The sequence below is a fragment of the Lissotriton vulgaris genome, chromosome 11 (genome assembly GCF_964263255.1).
Source record: "Lissotriton vulgaris chromosome 11, aLisVul1.2, whole genome shotgun sequence".
Taxonomy (NCBI): domain Eukaryota; kingdom Metazoa; phylum Chordata; class Amphibia; order Caudata; family Salamandridae; genus Lissotriton; species Lissotriton vulgaris.
The window spans coordinates 1,000,965,729-1,000,978,956 of NC_141699.1; the positions used below are offsets into that span (position 1 = coordinate 1,000,965,729).

Genomic DNA, 13,228 nt, shown 5'->3' on the forward strand with positions numbered 1-13,228 from the left:
AGATACTTTCGCTCTTTAACAATTTGTCAAGTAGGTTTCTCTTAACTGAGAAACCCGTTTTATTTGTTAAAAACAGATTTATTTGAGTTGAGTTTTGTCCCAAATGTTTGCAGTTTATAATTTAATAATGTGTTTTCTTGTTTTACTATAGTGTGTTATGTTAGTGTACATCTTGCTATTATACTGCATGTAAATTATTCTTTCTCACTTCATGGATCTTCTGTTTTTCAATTTAGTTGTTTATAATTAGCTAAAATATGAATTTAAAAAAATTAATCCAACTGTTATTAAGAGCAAGAGTCAACCAACTATGATAAGAAGTGAACTGAACAAAAGAAAGATTTTCTCGGAGGGAACTGGAGAGATGGGTTTATTAAATGATACAGAAGGAGTAAAGTCTGCATAAAGACAAAGACTGGTGTAAATGTGAACACAGGGAGTGCTAGAGAGGCATGTCTCTTTCCAAAGGAAAGTGGCAGAGTTGGATTACTGCCCTTTCCTCTTATTGGGTTTTGTTCTAACATAATCTAGGTGGGCTCTCCATTGGGAAACTGATTGTCTTGACCAATAGCATGTTTTAATCCAGAGCTCTCATAGTTCTTAGGAATCGCTATGTTCACCTTCTTGGTCCTCCTATGAAATATTATTGTGTATAGGAGCACCTTTCACTGGAAGAGAGGCCATCCAATATTACTTACCCGTAATATCTAATTGCTTGCTCTTCAAAGTAGTTTTCGAAAGGCGTGCCCTCTGTCTATAAAATAGCATATTGAATTCTGCAACCTCTGTGAGATCTTCCTAAAATCTGTTGACATGAAGCAATTAAATAATATTTTTTTGATTAGTCACTGTTCTACAATTGTTCTTCACACCCAGTTACAGATTGCAGCATCTATGTATTGCCACCATCACAATGATGAGAGATCCCTAGAATTGGATCACATGGTTGCGGTTGAATTAGTTAGTTACCACAGATCTTTTTTTATTTTGAAAGGCAGGTTTCTCTTAATGTAGTACTCCATTTTATTTGTAATTCATGATTATGTTTTTGTTACTCTTTTGAGAGTTATTGATATGCATCAGCTAAAAATATGAAATTAATGTTTTTTGAGTGTCTTATGCATTCTTTCAATAGATGTAGGTGTGTTTCTTTATGTAAGTGTTTTTCTTTTTTTACTTGCGAATCTCTTGGATTCATAATTGTATATTTTTACAGAAACTCAAAAAAGAAAAATTGAATTTTTTTAAACTAATTTTACCAGTGAGATTCAAGCAATTCACCTCAGAAATAAAGAGCCAAGTCCCTATTCCCACAAATGAACTAAAAGTACAAGTAGTTAACTGAATCACAGTGTATAAAGTTGACAAAAATGCAGAGACTGAGGAAAAGGGGAACACGTGGACTGGAAAAGAGATACCTTTCGTACCTGAGTGCAGGTTCTTACCCAAAAAAGTGCATAGCATAGTTTATTAGACATTTATGCATCTGTTTGTCCTTCAGGTTCCACTAAACCGAGGACCTATTTTAATCTGTTAATAAAAGTGTATAGGGCATATTACCAAAGTGTAGCGATATTTATCGCTAAATAGCCTTAGCGTCGATTTTTTTATCGCTGCCTATCGCTGGATATGTTAGCGGAGAAAGCATGCTATTAGCAACGTTTTTCTCCATTGTGCTAAAATATCCAGCGAAAGCGGCGAAATGCGTGAATATCGCTGAGAATACAGCGATATTCACGCATTAGCAATGAAATGCTCTTAGCCATGTTATCCACCTCCCATTGGATAACATGGCTAAGAACTGGTCTGGGCAGGTGTTAGTATTTGGAGATAATCGTGCTTAGCGTGAATATTTCCAACGCTACGCATGCCTTGGTAATAGGCGATAGCCACGTTAGCGACTGCTTTCAGTCGCTAACTGGTTGGGTACGCCCACATTGCATGTCATCAGCGATAAACATCGCTGACATGCAAAGCGGGTCTCAAACCGCTCGCTATCGCCTAAAAGCTGTCGCTAACATCAGTTAGCCACAGCTTGCTAATAGGGCGATATAATTATCGCCGCTTAGCGGCCAAAAACGACCGCTAAATCGGTGATAATTGCCTATAGCCCCCCTTGGTAATATGCCCCATAATTCTTCTTTTGCGAGTTAGCTAATTCTAGAGAACCAAACAAAATAAGTGAAATGTTTTCCAAATAACAAGGGCAGCCAGAAGCAAGAAATTAAGGTTACAAGGGACGAAAGCAAGTAACATATTCACACAAAGGGAGCACATGACACAGAGTGGCTCTTACAGAACAAATATATTTGAGTACAAGGCAGAGACTGAAATGCATAGGGCCACAGGAAATTGGAGATAGATATGTTTTTGAAGAGATTGCAGGATCCTTCTTCACAAAAGGGGTACAGAGCAGTTTATTACCATTTCTTCCTACAATTGTTGCTTGGTTGTACTCTCTTGACATCATCATTAGGTACTGTGACATTAAATGCACAATTGCCCGATCAATAACATAGCTCGCACTGTTTTCAAGGATTGATTTTTTCAAAATTCTTTTACTAATATGAAATAATAAGGTGAGCCAGTGCAACCACTGCTAGAAAGTGCTAGAAGAGAGGATTTTCCATCTTCCTTGCCAGCAATAACATTGTACATCCTCTTCTACATAGTCTAGCTGTGAGGTGTGGCCTCTATCTATAAATTTGCATATGCAAGTCTTGTACATCATCATGATCTTCTATACTCTGATGGGCCTGAAGGAGGCAAATCTAATGCTTTTCTCAGATGCTCAGAATTCTAGATTATTTCTTCAGACCCATCAGTATCAGTGTAGAGCCACCGTCACAATGATAGGAAATACTTTGATTAGGGTTAAAAGCTTGTCAGATTTTTTGTTAGATACTATCGCTCTTTAACAATTTGTCAAGTAGGTTTCTCTTAACTGAGAAACCCATTTTATTTGTTACTAACAGATTTATTTGTGTTGATTTTTGTCCCAAATGTTTGCAGTTTATATTTTTATAATGTGTTTTCTTGTTTTATTATAGTGTGTTATGTTAGTGTACATCTTGCTATTATCTACATGTAAGTTATTCTTGCTCACTTCATGGGTCTTCTGTTTTGCAATTTAGTTGTTTATAATTAGTTAAAATATGAATTAAAAAAAAGTTAATGCAACTGTTATTAGGAGCAAGAGTCAACCAACTATGATAAGAAGTGAACTGAACAAAAGAAAGATTTTCTCGGAGGGAACTGGCAGATGGGTTTATTAAATGATACACAAAGAGTAAAGTCTGCATAAAGACAGAGACTGGTGTAAATGTGAACACAGGGAGCGCTAGAGAGGCATGTCTCCTTCCAAAGGAAAGTGGCAGAGTTGGATTACTTCCCTTTCCTCTTATTGGGTTTTGTTCTAACATAATCTAGGTGGGCTCTCCATTGGGAAACTGATTGTCTTGACCAATAGCAAGTTTTAATCCAGAGCTCTCATAGTTCTTAGGAATCGCTATGTTCACCTTCTTGGTCCTCCTATGAAATATTAATGTGTATAGGAGCACCTTTCACTGGAAGAGAGGCCATCCAATATTACTTACCCGTAATATCTAATTGCTTGCTCTTCAAAATAGTTTTCGAAAGGCGTGCCCTCTGTCTATAAATATGGCTGAGATACCCGCCACCCTCTCTCAACACAATCCCCAAGAATGGGAAACCGGAAACGGTTCTGAACTTTTGGAAGACGGGAGGGAGTGACCCTCCCGGCCGTATTTATTAAAATATGAAACAAAATAAAACATTAAAATAACAGTTTCATATTAATGTACAATTTCATTTCCACATTGCGATGTTCGGCTAACCTTAACATATTCTCTAATACAAAGGTTCTCCTAGCCGAACTAACATCCTACAAAACGTTTAACTTGAAATTGTACATCCTAACGTTTAAGGGCCAACGGCAAGGTCGTAACCGGTGTCAAGATCCCTAAACCAGACATATCCCCCCCACTTGTGAGGGGCGACCGCACAGAGGTGTACCTCAAGTGCATTTACCAATTTCCCTTGACTTGACGGGGGCCCCAATAAACTCGACGCCATTTAAAGGTCGTCCGAGGACTCGTGCGAGGTATCTAGAAGGTAGCGTAGACCCCCTCCCAAACCCCACACAACTTACCACATCTGCCGTCGCAGATGTCCAGGCCCCGGGAAATTCCCCAGGAGGGGGCTGTAGCCCCTCCTACCCAGGAAGGGGCCTTGACCGCCTTTCCTTTCCTTTCGGCGGCCCATCCTTAGAAGGGACCGCCTCCCCGTTGAGGGGCCAATGGCCACCTCCCTCGAGCGCTCCCATCCGTAATGGGTGACGCCCACCCATAGGGATCTTCCAATTACTGCTCACCGATCATGACCTTACCGCCCGACCAAAATAAATACGACAATTCTAACTAAATTACTAAATCACTAAATTACTAAAAGACAGTAATAATTACAACTTATTAAAAGGCATGATTACTGATCAACACTAGTGCATAATTACTTTATTTGCAAACCATATTACAATTTGACCATTCTTTATTGCATATTCAAAGTTATCACGATAGTCATCACAACCTGCAAAAATTAATGTTACCACATCAAACTTTATTCAAAACCACTTGCTGTCCTCAGGGGCTGGTGGGTGGGTCAAAATTGGCTCTTCGTTCCGTCTCGAGCTCACGTGCAGCGAGGAGGTGCAGCTTCAGAGCACAGGAACAAGAGGATGCTTTCTTGGCTTGTTGCTCCTTTTATCCGTCTTCAGGGCGGGCGTAAACCCGCCCCTGCCTGCCCCAAAGGGCGTGGCCGGCCGCATCAGTGTATAGGCCAGCCCACTCCAGGGCGGGAAAAAGCACGCCCGGCTACGGCGCTTCGGGCATACCAGCCGAGACTCGCCTCCCGCCCAAGATGGCTTCCCGGGGGGATCGTGGCACTCCGCCATACGTTCGGGGGGACCGAATGGTCGCCCCTTTCCATATGGCTGAGATACCCGCCACCCCCTCTCAACACAATCCCCAAGAATGGGAAACCGGAAACGGTTCTGAACTTTTGGAAGACGGGAGGGAGTGACCCTCCCGGCCGTATTTATTAAAATATGAAACAAAATAAAACATTAAAATAACAGTTTCATATTAATGTACAATTTCATTTCCACATTGCGATGTTCGGCTAACCTTAACATATTCTCTAATACAAAGGTTCTCCTAGCCGAACTAACATCCTACAAAACGTTTAACTTGAAATTGTACATCCTAACGTTTAAGGGCCAACAGCAAGGTCGTAACCGGTGTCAAGATCCCTAAACCAGATATATCCCCCCCACTTGTGAGGGGCGACCGCACAGAGGTGTACCTCAAGTGCATTTACCAATTTCCCTTGACTTGACGGGGGCCCCAATAAACTCGACGCCATTTAAAGGTCGTCCGAGGACTCGTGTGAGGTATCTAGAAGGTAGCGTAGACCCCCTCCCAAACCCCACACAACTTACCACATCTGCCGTCGCAGATGTCCAGGCCCCGGGAAATTCCCCAGGAGGGGGCTGTAGCCCCTCCTACCCAGGAAGGGGCCTTGACCGCCTTTCCTTTCCTTTCGGCGGCCCATCCTTAGAAGGGACCGCCTCCCCGTTGAGGGGCCAATGGCCACCTCCCTCGAGCGCTCCCATCCGTAATGGGTGACGCCCACCCATAGGGATCTTCCAATTACTGCTCACCGATCATGACCTTACCGCCACAGGCCGGATAGTTGACCGGCTATCCGGACCCCCCCACAACACTCCTGCCTAAAGGTCATGTCATAAAGTCTTTAGCCAAGCTATCAGGTCTCCTATGAGTAATTCATTCCCCATCCGGGATAAATGAACACCATCCCCCAAATACATACTGTCCCCTTTAATACAACCATGCGAAATAGAATGCAGTGTACTTGAACGGAACAATCTACTCACTTTATTATTAATTTTCCTTACTGAATGGTTCAGAGCAGGAACCGAAATAGCCCCCCGCCACACTTTCCGTGGGATCATATGGGACCATGCAATTGTGCACCCTGGACCTCTTCTTGCCAACCAACTTACCGTGGAAAGCATTGCCTCCAGAAGAAGTCGTCTACCAGTGGTCACCAAATCATTGCCCCCAAGATGTACTATGACTACAGACGGCGGTGACCTCGTCCGCCCTAACAGACCCTCAAAAAATGATCGAAACTGGTCAATACAGAGCCCGCCCTTTCCGTAGAAGGACACACTGTACCCGTATTCCCCAGCCACGTGAATCATGTCACCTGCTTTGAATACATCCCCGGCACGCCTCACGTATGAGTGGCCCACGACCCACACCTCCTTTTTCACAGCCGGTGATGTCTGACCGCTGGCCCCCCGGTGTCGGGTCGACTGCACAGTCCGCCCCGCCTCGTAGGCTTGCGCAACTGAAAACCAAACAAAAACAAGAAGCGTGAGTACATCATTACAGCTTCATAACATGTGTAACCGCACATACCTCTTATAACAGTTTGAGGACCAACGTCCCACACGTTTTACTTGTTCAACATTCAGACCCCTGGCTGTAGCCTCCGTAGCAGCCCCTATCCGAAAGGAATGGGTCCCAAACTCGCCGGGGTTCAAGCCCGCGGCCGAAATCGACATCGCAAGCACCCGCTGAAACTGAAACCTCGTCAGTGGGGTGGCGTCAGCGTGTCTCAACAAGGTCCCCCCCCATGATGCCACCCTTTGCGTTAAATATTCCTCCACGCACATCACAGGGCACATGGAAGACCCGGGAATCCTTTGTATGATTATTCCGTCCCCAATCGCACCCTGATCGGTCTTGGACCTGACAAACGAGACAGTCATTGTCTCCCCCTTGACCTGAACGTGCTCTCGGCACAGTCCCCCCATGGTATCCTGCTTGTTCTTTGCCACTAGTTCGCTTACCCGCATAGCCCCATGGAATGCTAGCATAAAAGCGGCTCGGAATAACACTGATTCATACTGGGATGAACACGTTGCAGGAAGTACAGATAACAACAGAGCCAACCTATCCAGACCTATCGGGCGCCTTTCATCTACTCTGCGACCCTCAAGGCGTTGCCACCCACGTAGCGCTTTTTGCACAACAAAAGACGCAGTCGGGTCCTGGATCCCATGAGCCCTTGCCATAAAGGAAATGGCGGCCCGATGCCTCTGGGCCGTAGCCACTGATTTGCCTGCCTGATGTAAAGACAGCAGAAATTTTACTACTAGCTCTTCCTGGCCCCAAAGCTCTCCCCTAGCAGTCCCCAAAAAGGCCCAATAGGATCGGAACGCCCCTTCATATGCCTTCCTCGTCCTGGGTGCTAAACTCTCTCCCACGAGGTTCTGTAGTTCGGGGCACCGAGAGACCAGAGAGCTTCGGGAAAGGGTGCTGCCACCGGGTCCGCTGTGGGCAGAAAACCCCAGAAGGCCTGCATACGAAAACGAGAAAGCGCATCAGCCGCTTGATTCATTACCCCCGGTACATGTCTTGCCCTAAATAGCACGTTCAATTGCATACACAATAACACAATTTCCTTGAGCAATCTCAGAATCCATTTGCATCGTGCTGCCTGGCTATTGATACACTCAACCACGGTCATGTTATCAGACCAAAACACCACAGAGTGATCTCTGAATCCCTCAGGCCAAGTTTTCAGGGCCACCAGAATGGGAAAAAGTTCAAGAAAGGCAATGTTACTTGTCAGCCCACACTCATGCCACCATAACGGCCATTTTTGAGCCGACCATTGTGTGCCGAATATGGCACCAAAACCAATGCTCCCAGCCGAATCTGTCCACAGCCCCAGCTCTTTGGAGGACACCGCCGGTTTATTCCAGACAATTCGACCATTGAACTCCGCCAGAAATGCCAACCAAATGCGCATGTCCTGGCGAACCTCCGCCGATAGCCTCGTGCGATGATGACCCTCCTTCAGTCCGACCATGGCTTGAGCGATCGAGCGGGAAAAGGGGCGGGCCATCGGCATTACCCTCAGGGCAAAATTCAGCTGGCCCACCAATTGTTGTAATTGATGCAATCTGACTTTAGACTCACTAATACACGTTTCCAGGGAAGCCCTGAATCTTAACACCTTTTCTCTTGGTAAACGAAAACAACCTTCCTCTGAATCGAGCTCGATCCCCAGGAACTCGAGGCAAGTCGAGGGACCCACAGTCTTACCTGGTGCCAGTGGCACACCAAAATGCTTCATTAAGACACAAAATTCATTCAAAGCCTGTCCACATTCCGGATCCCCGGCCGCCCCCAGAAACAAAAAGTCATCGAGATAATGCATGACATGTTGAAAACCCGTCCTCTTTGTGAAGACCCATTGCAGAAAACAACTGAACTTTTCAAAATAGGCACAAGATACAGAACATCCCATCGGCATACATCTATCCATGTAATAGTGACCCTGAAACATGAAACCAAGGAGACGCTGATCGTCTGGGTGTACCGGGAGCAACCGGAACGCTGACTCAATATCTGATTTTGCCATCAGCGCACCGGGCCCTAGGCGATTCAACATGGCGACGGCCTCATCGAAAGATGCGTACCGCACCAAACACACTTCCGGGTCTATCGCATCATTCACGGAAAGACCACGTGGGGCTGATAGATTATGTATCAGTCGGAACTCACCCGGGTCCTTCTTAGGGACCACCCCCAAAGGGGAACAAACAAAGTTAGCACATGGTGGCTCATCAAATGGACCGGCGACTCGACCTCGAGTAACCTCCTTCCCAATCTTTTCCTGTACCACGGTCGTATGTTGCAAGACCGACAGTTGATTTTTGCATTTTGCTACACCCTGAAAATCCCCCACTGGGATGCGGAAACCATATGAAAACCCGTTCCGCAACACCCCAGCGGAAACATGATCCGGGTATTCACTGAGCCAAGGAATCATTGCCATGGTATCAATCGGAGTAGGTAAAGGCGCCCCTCGGACTATTTCAGACCTGTTTGGCGCCTCCCCTACCGCCATTATCACCCGTTTTGGCTCTGCACATGGACTCAGGATGGGATGGCTGCCCACACCCTCCACATTCATGTCTAAACTTGCATGAGCCCTGGGGCCTCGTACATTTACCCCTGTTAAAGTTCCAACAAATCCCCCTTTTACCTGCGTTGCCGTTCGGCTTCGAGTGGTTGTCATTACCTGTACTTGATCGAAAAGATGTCCCAGCATACTGGCGGGAGGATTCACCCCCGCTACTCCCTACCAATGGTAACTTCAACATACCAGTACTCTCCATTTTTGACCATGAAACAGAGTCGTAACAATCCCAAGTCAAGTTTTTGTCATGTTCTTTCGCTTTTCTAAAAATATTATCGTAACAGAACCACTGATTGCCCCCATATGATCCATAATACTCCATGATCCGTGACTGATAAATAGGCAATTCGGTCAGCAACTCGGGCCTACGTTCGCCCATGATGGAGGTAAAGATTCCCCATGCCCTGCCCCAAGTGCCAATGTTCTCGTCAACCTTAAAGGCGGCCATCTTTGCGCGCCAAACACTCGGATGCATGAGCTCCTTTTGGCTCTTAACATGCTCCATCTCATAATGGTCGGTAAGCAACGAAAAAATGTTCACATACTCGTCCGCCCACATCTTTTCTTTAATTGCCAGAGGGACATGCTGACCCAACTTTTCCCTTCGTGAAGGTGCAGACTCCTCCCTCGCAATCGGCAATGGCCGCTTACCTGAACCAGAAGCTGCATTCGCCGCTGGACCTGCTCCTGCTGCTTTATCCACCGCCGGAGACAGCGGGGTAACTGGCGATGGTGCCTTCGCCGCCTCCCTAGTTTCCCGCAGTTGCTTCATCAATGCCCGTGCGTCGTCAGCCGTGGCGCCCTCGCAATCTTTCCCCAACCACGCTGCCAATTGTGCTGCTAACTCAGGCGGCATGTCCTCCCCGGACACGGGAGTGACCACCACGGGAATCGGATTCCCCTCCTTCGGCACCGGAATTGGCTCCTCGAGTGGGGTATCGGGAACCGGGATGTCCCCCCCAGATGCCCCCCTTCTGGGCCTCTTGCCTTTTCCTCCGGGGGCTGCTCCCGCCAAAGGTCGTTTCGGTCCCCCTTCCCCGTCCTTAGCCGCCATCTGCTTCTTCATATCAGTTACTTCTTTCATGAGCATACGGAGCATCTGATCGGTAGTAACTCGCTTTCCGACTTTCTTAGGCATTCTCTGACAGAGTATCTGTAAGACAAAAAAGAAAGATTACCACGCTCAAAATTGGCTCTTCGTTCCGTCTCGAGCTCACGTGCAGCGACGAGGTGCAGCTTCAGAGCACAGGAACAAGAGGATGCTTTCTTGGCTTGTTGCTCCTTTTATCCGTCTTCAGGGCGGGCGTAAACCCGCCCCTGCCTGCCCCAAAGGGCGTGGCCGGCCGCGTCAGTGTCTAGGCCAGCCCACTCCAGGGCGGGAAAAAGCGCGCCCCGGCTACGCCGCTTCGGGCATACCAGCCGAGACTCGCCTCCCGCCCAAGATGGCTTCCCGGGGGGATCGTGGCACTCCGCCATACGTTCGGGGGGACCGAATGGTCGCCCCTTTCCAATAGCATATTGAATTCTGCAACCTCTGTGAGATCTTCCTAAAATCTGTTGACATGAAGCAAATACATAATATTTTTTTGATTAGTCACTGTTCTACAATTGTTCTTCACACCAAGTTACAGATTTCAGCATCTATGTATTGCCACCATCACAATGATGAGAGATCCCTAGAATTAGATCACATGGTTGCGGTTGAATTTGTTAGTTACCACAGGTCTTTTCTTATTTTGAAAGGCAGGTTTCTCTTAATGTATTACTCCATTTTATTTGTAATTCATGATTATGTTTTTGTTACTCTTTTGGGAGTTATTGATATGCATTAGCTAAAAATATGAAATTAATGTTTTTTGAGTGTTCTTATGCATTCTTTCAATAGATGTAGGTGTGTTTCCTTATGTAATTTTTTTCTTTTTTACTTGCGAACCTCTTGGATTCATAATTGTATATTTTTTCAGAAACTCTAAAAGAAAAATGGAAATTTTTTTAACTAATTTTACCAGTGAGATTCAAGCAATTCACCTCAGAAATAAAGAGCCAAGTGCCCTATTCCCACAAATGAACTTAAAGATACAAGTAGTTAACTGAATCACAGTGTATAAGTTGACAAAAATGCAGAGACTGAGGAAAAGGGGAACACGTGGACTGGAAAAGAGATACCTTTCATACCTGAGTGCAGGTTCATACCCAAAAAAGTGCATAGCATAGTTTATTAGACATTTATGCATCTGTTTGTCCTTCAGGTTCCACTAAACCGAGGACCTATTTTGATCTGTTAATAAAAGTGTATGGGGCATATTACCAACAAGTAGCGATATTTATCGCTAAATAGCCTTAGCGTTGATTTTTTTATTGCTGCCTATCGCTGGATAGGTTAGCGGAGAAAGCATGCTATTAGCAACGTTTTTCTCCATTTTGCTAAAATATCCAGCGATAGCGGCGAAATGCGTGAATATCGCTGAGAATACAGTGATATTCACGCATTAGCAATGAAATGCTCTTAGCCATGTTATCCACCTCCCATTGGATAACATGGCTAAGAACTGGTCTGGGCAGGTGTTAGTATTTAGAGATATTCGCGCTTAGCGTGAATATTTCCAACGCTACGCATGCCTTGCTAATAGGCGATAGCGACGTTAGCGACTGCTTTCAGTCGCTAACTGGTTGGGTTCGCCCACATTGCATGTCATCAGCGATAAACATCGCTGACATGCAAAGCGGGTCTCAAACCGCTCGCTATCGCCTAAAAGCTGTTGCTAACATCAGTTAGCCACAGCTTGCTAATAGGGCGATATAATTATCGCTGCTTAGCGGCCAAAAACGGCCGCTAAATTGGTGATAATTGCCTATAGCCCCCCTTGGTAATATGCCCCATAATTCTTCTTTTGTGAGTTAGCTAATTCTAGAGGACCAAACAAAATAAGTGAAATGTTTTCCAAATAACAAGGGCAGCCAGAAGCAAGAAATTAAGGTTACAAGGGACGAAAGCAAGTAACATATTCACACAAAGGGAACACATGACACAGAGTGGCTCTTACAGAACAAATATATTTGAGTACAAGGCAGAGACTGAAATGCATAGGGCCACAGGAAATTGGAGATAGATATGTTTTTGAAGAGATTGCAGGATCCTTCTTCACAAAAGGGGTACGGAGCAGTTTATTACCATTTCTTCCTACAATTGTTGCTTGGTTGTACTCTCTTGACATCATCATTAGGTACTGTGACATTAAATGCACAATTGCCCGATCCATAACATAGCTCGCACTGTTTTCAAGGATTGATTTTTTCAAAATTCTTTTAGTAATATGAAATAATAAGGTGAGCCAGTGCAACCACTGCTAGAAAGTGCTAGAAGAGAGGATTTTCCATCTTCCTTGCCAGCAATAACATTGTACATCCTCTTCTACATAGTCTAGCTGTGAGGTGTGGTCTCTATCTATAAATTTGCATATGCAAGTCTTGTACATCATCATGATCTTCTATACTCTGATGGGCCTGAAGGAGGCAAATCTAATGCTTTTCTCAGATGCTCAGAATTCTAGATTATTTCTTCAGATCCCATCAGTATCAGTGTAGAGCCACCGTCACAATGATAGGAAATACTTTGATTAGGGTTACAAGCTTGTCAAATTTTTTGTTAGATAATTTCGCTCTTTAACAATTTGTCAAGTAGGTTTCTCTTAACTGAGAAACCCGTTTTATTTGTTAAAAATAGATTTTTTTGGGTTGATTTTTGTCCCAAATGTTTGCAGTTTATATTTTTACTAGCAGCCCGTCCCGACGTTGTCCGGGTAAAAAAAGGCTAGGCAGCAATGGTTTTAGTATTGAAAATAACATTTACTTCAAAACTTCATGGTACACCACATTTCGTGTTTCATGAGAATCAGGAAGTAGAATAAATTGGTTGTCGGAATTCCCCAACCTCGATAGCGCGACATATAACTGTCCATGAGTGAAGCAGTCCTCTCGTAAGTCTATCCCAATGACTTTGTATGTCTGACCTTGTGATTTGTTAATGGTGGATGCAAAAGCAATGTTAATAGGGAATTGTAAGCGTTTGAATTGAAATGGTAGCTTAGTAGGGATCATGGGTATCCAGGGTATATGGGCTAACTGTCCTGCA

General features: G+C 45.0%; 3 non-coding genes across 3 annotated transcripts; all 3 read left to right on the forward strand.

The window, feature by feature from the left end:
- Positions 1–58, forward strand: LOC147683877 (U7 small nuclear RNA). The gene has a single exon (XR_015301929.1). It is a non-coding gene; the product is annotated as a U7 small nuclear RNA (small nuclear RNA).
- A 2,841-nt stretch (positions 59–2,899) lies between these two features.
- On the forward strand, positions 2,900–2,957 carry LOC147683878 (U7 small nuclear RNA). The gene has a single exon (XR_015301917.1). It is a non-coding gene; the product is annotated as a U7 small nuclear RNA (small nuclear RNA).
- Positions 2,958–12,744: 9,787 nt separating this feature from the next.
- Positions 12,745–12,802, forward strand: LOC147683879 (U7 small nuclear RNA). The gene has a single exon (XR_015301921.1). It is a non-coding gene; the product is annotated as a U7 small nuclear RNA (small nuclear RNA).
- The last annotated feature ends 426 nt before the right edge of the window (positions 12,803–13,228 follow it).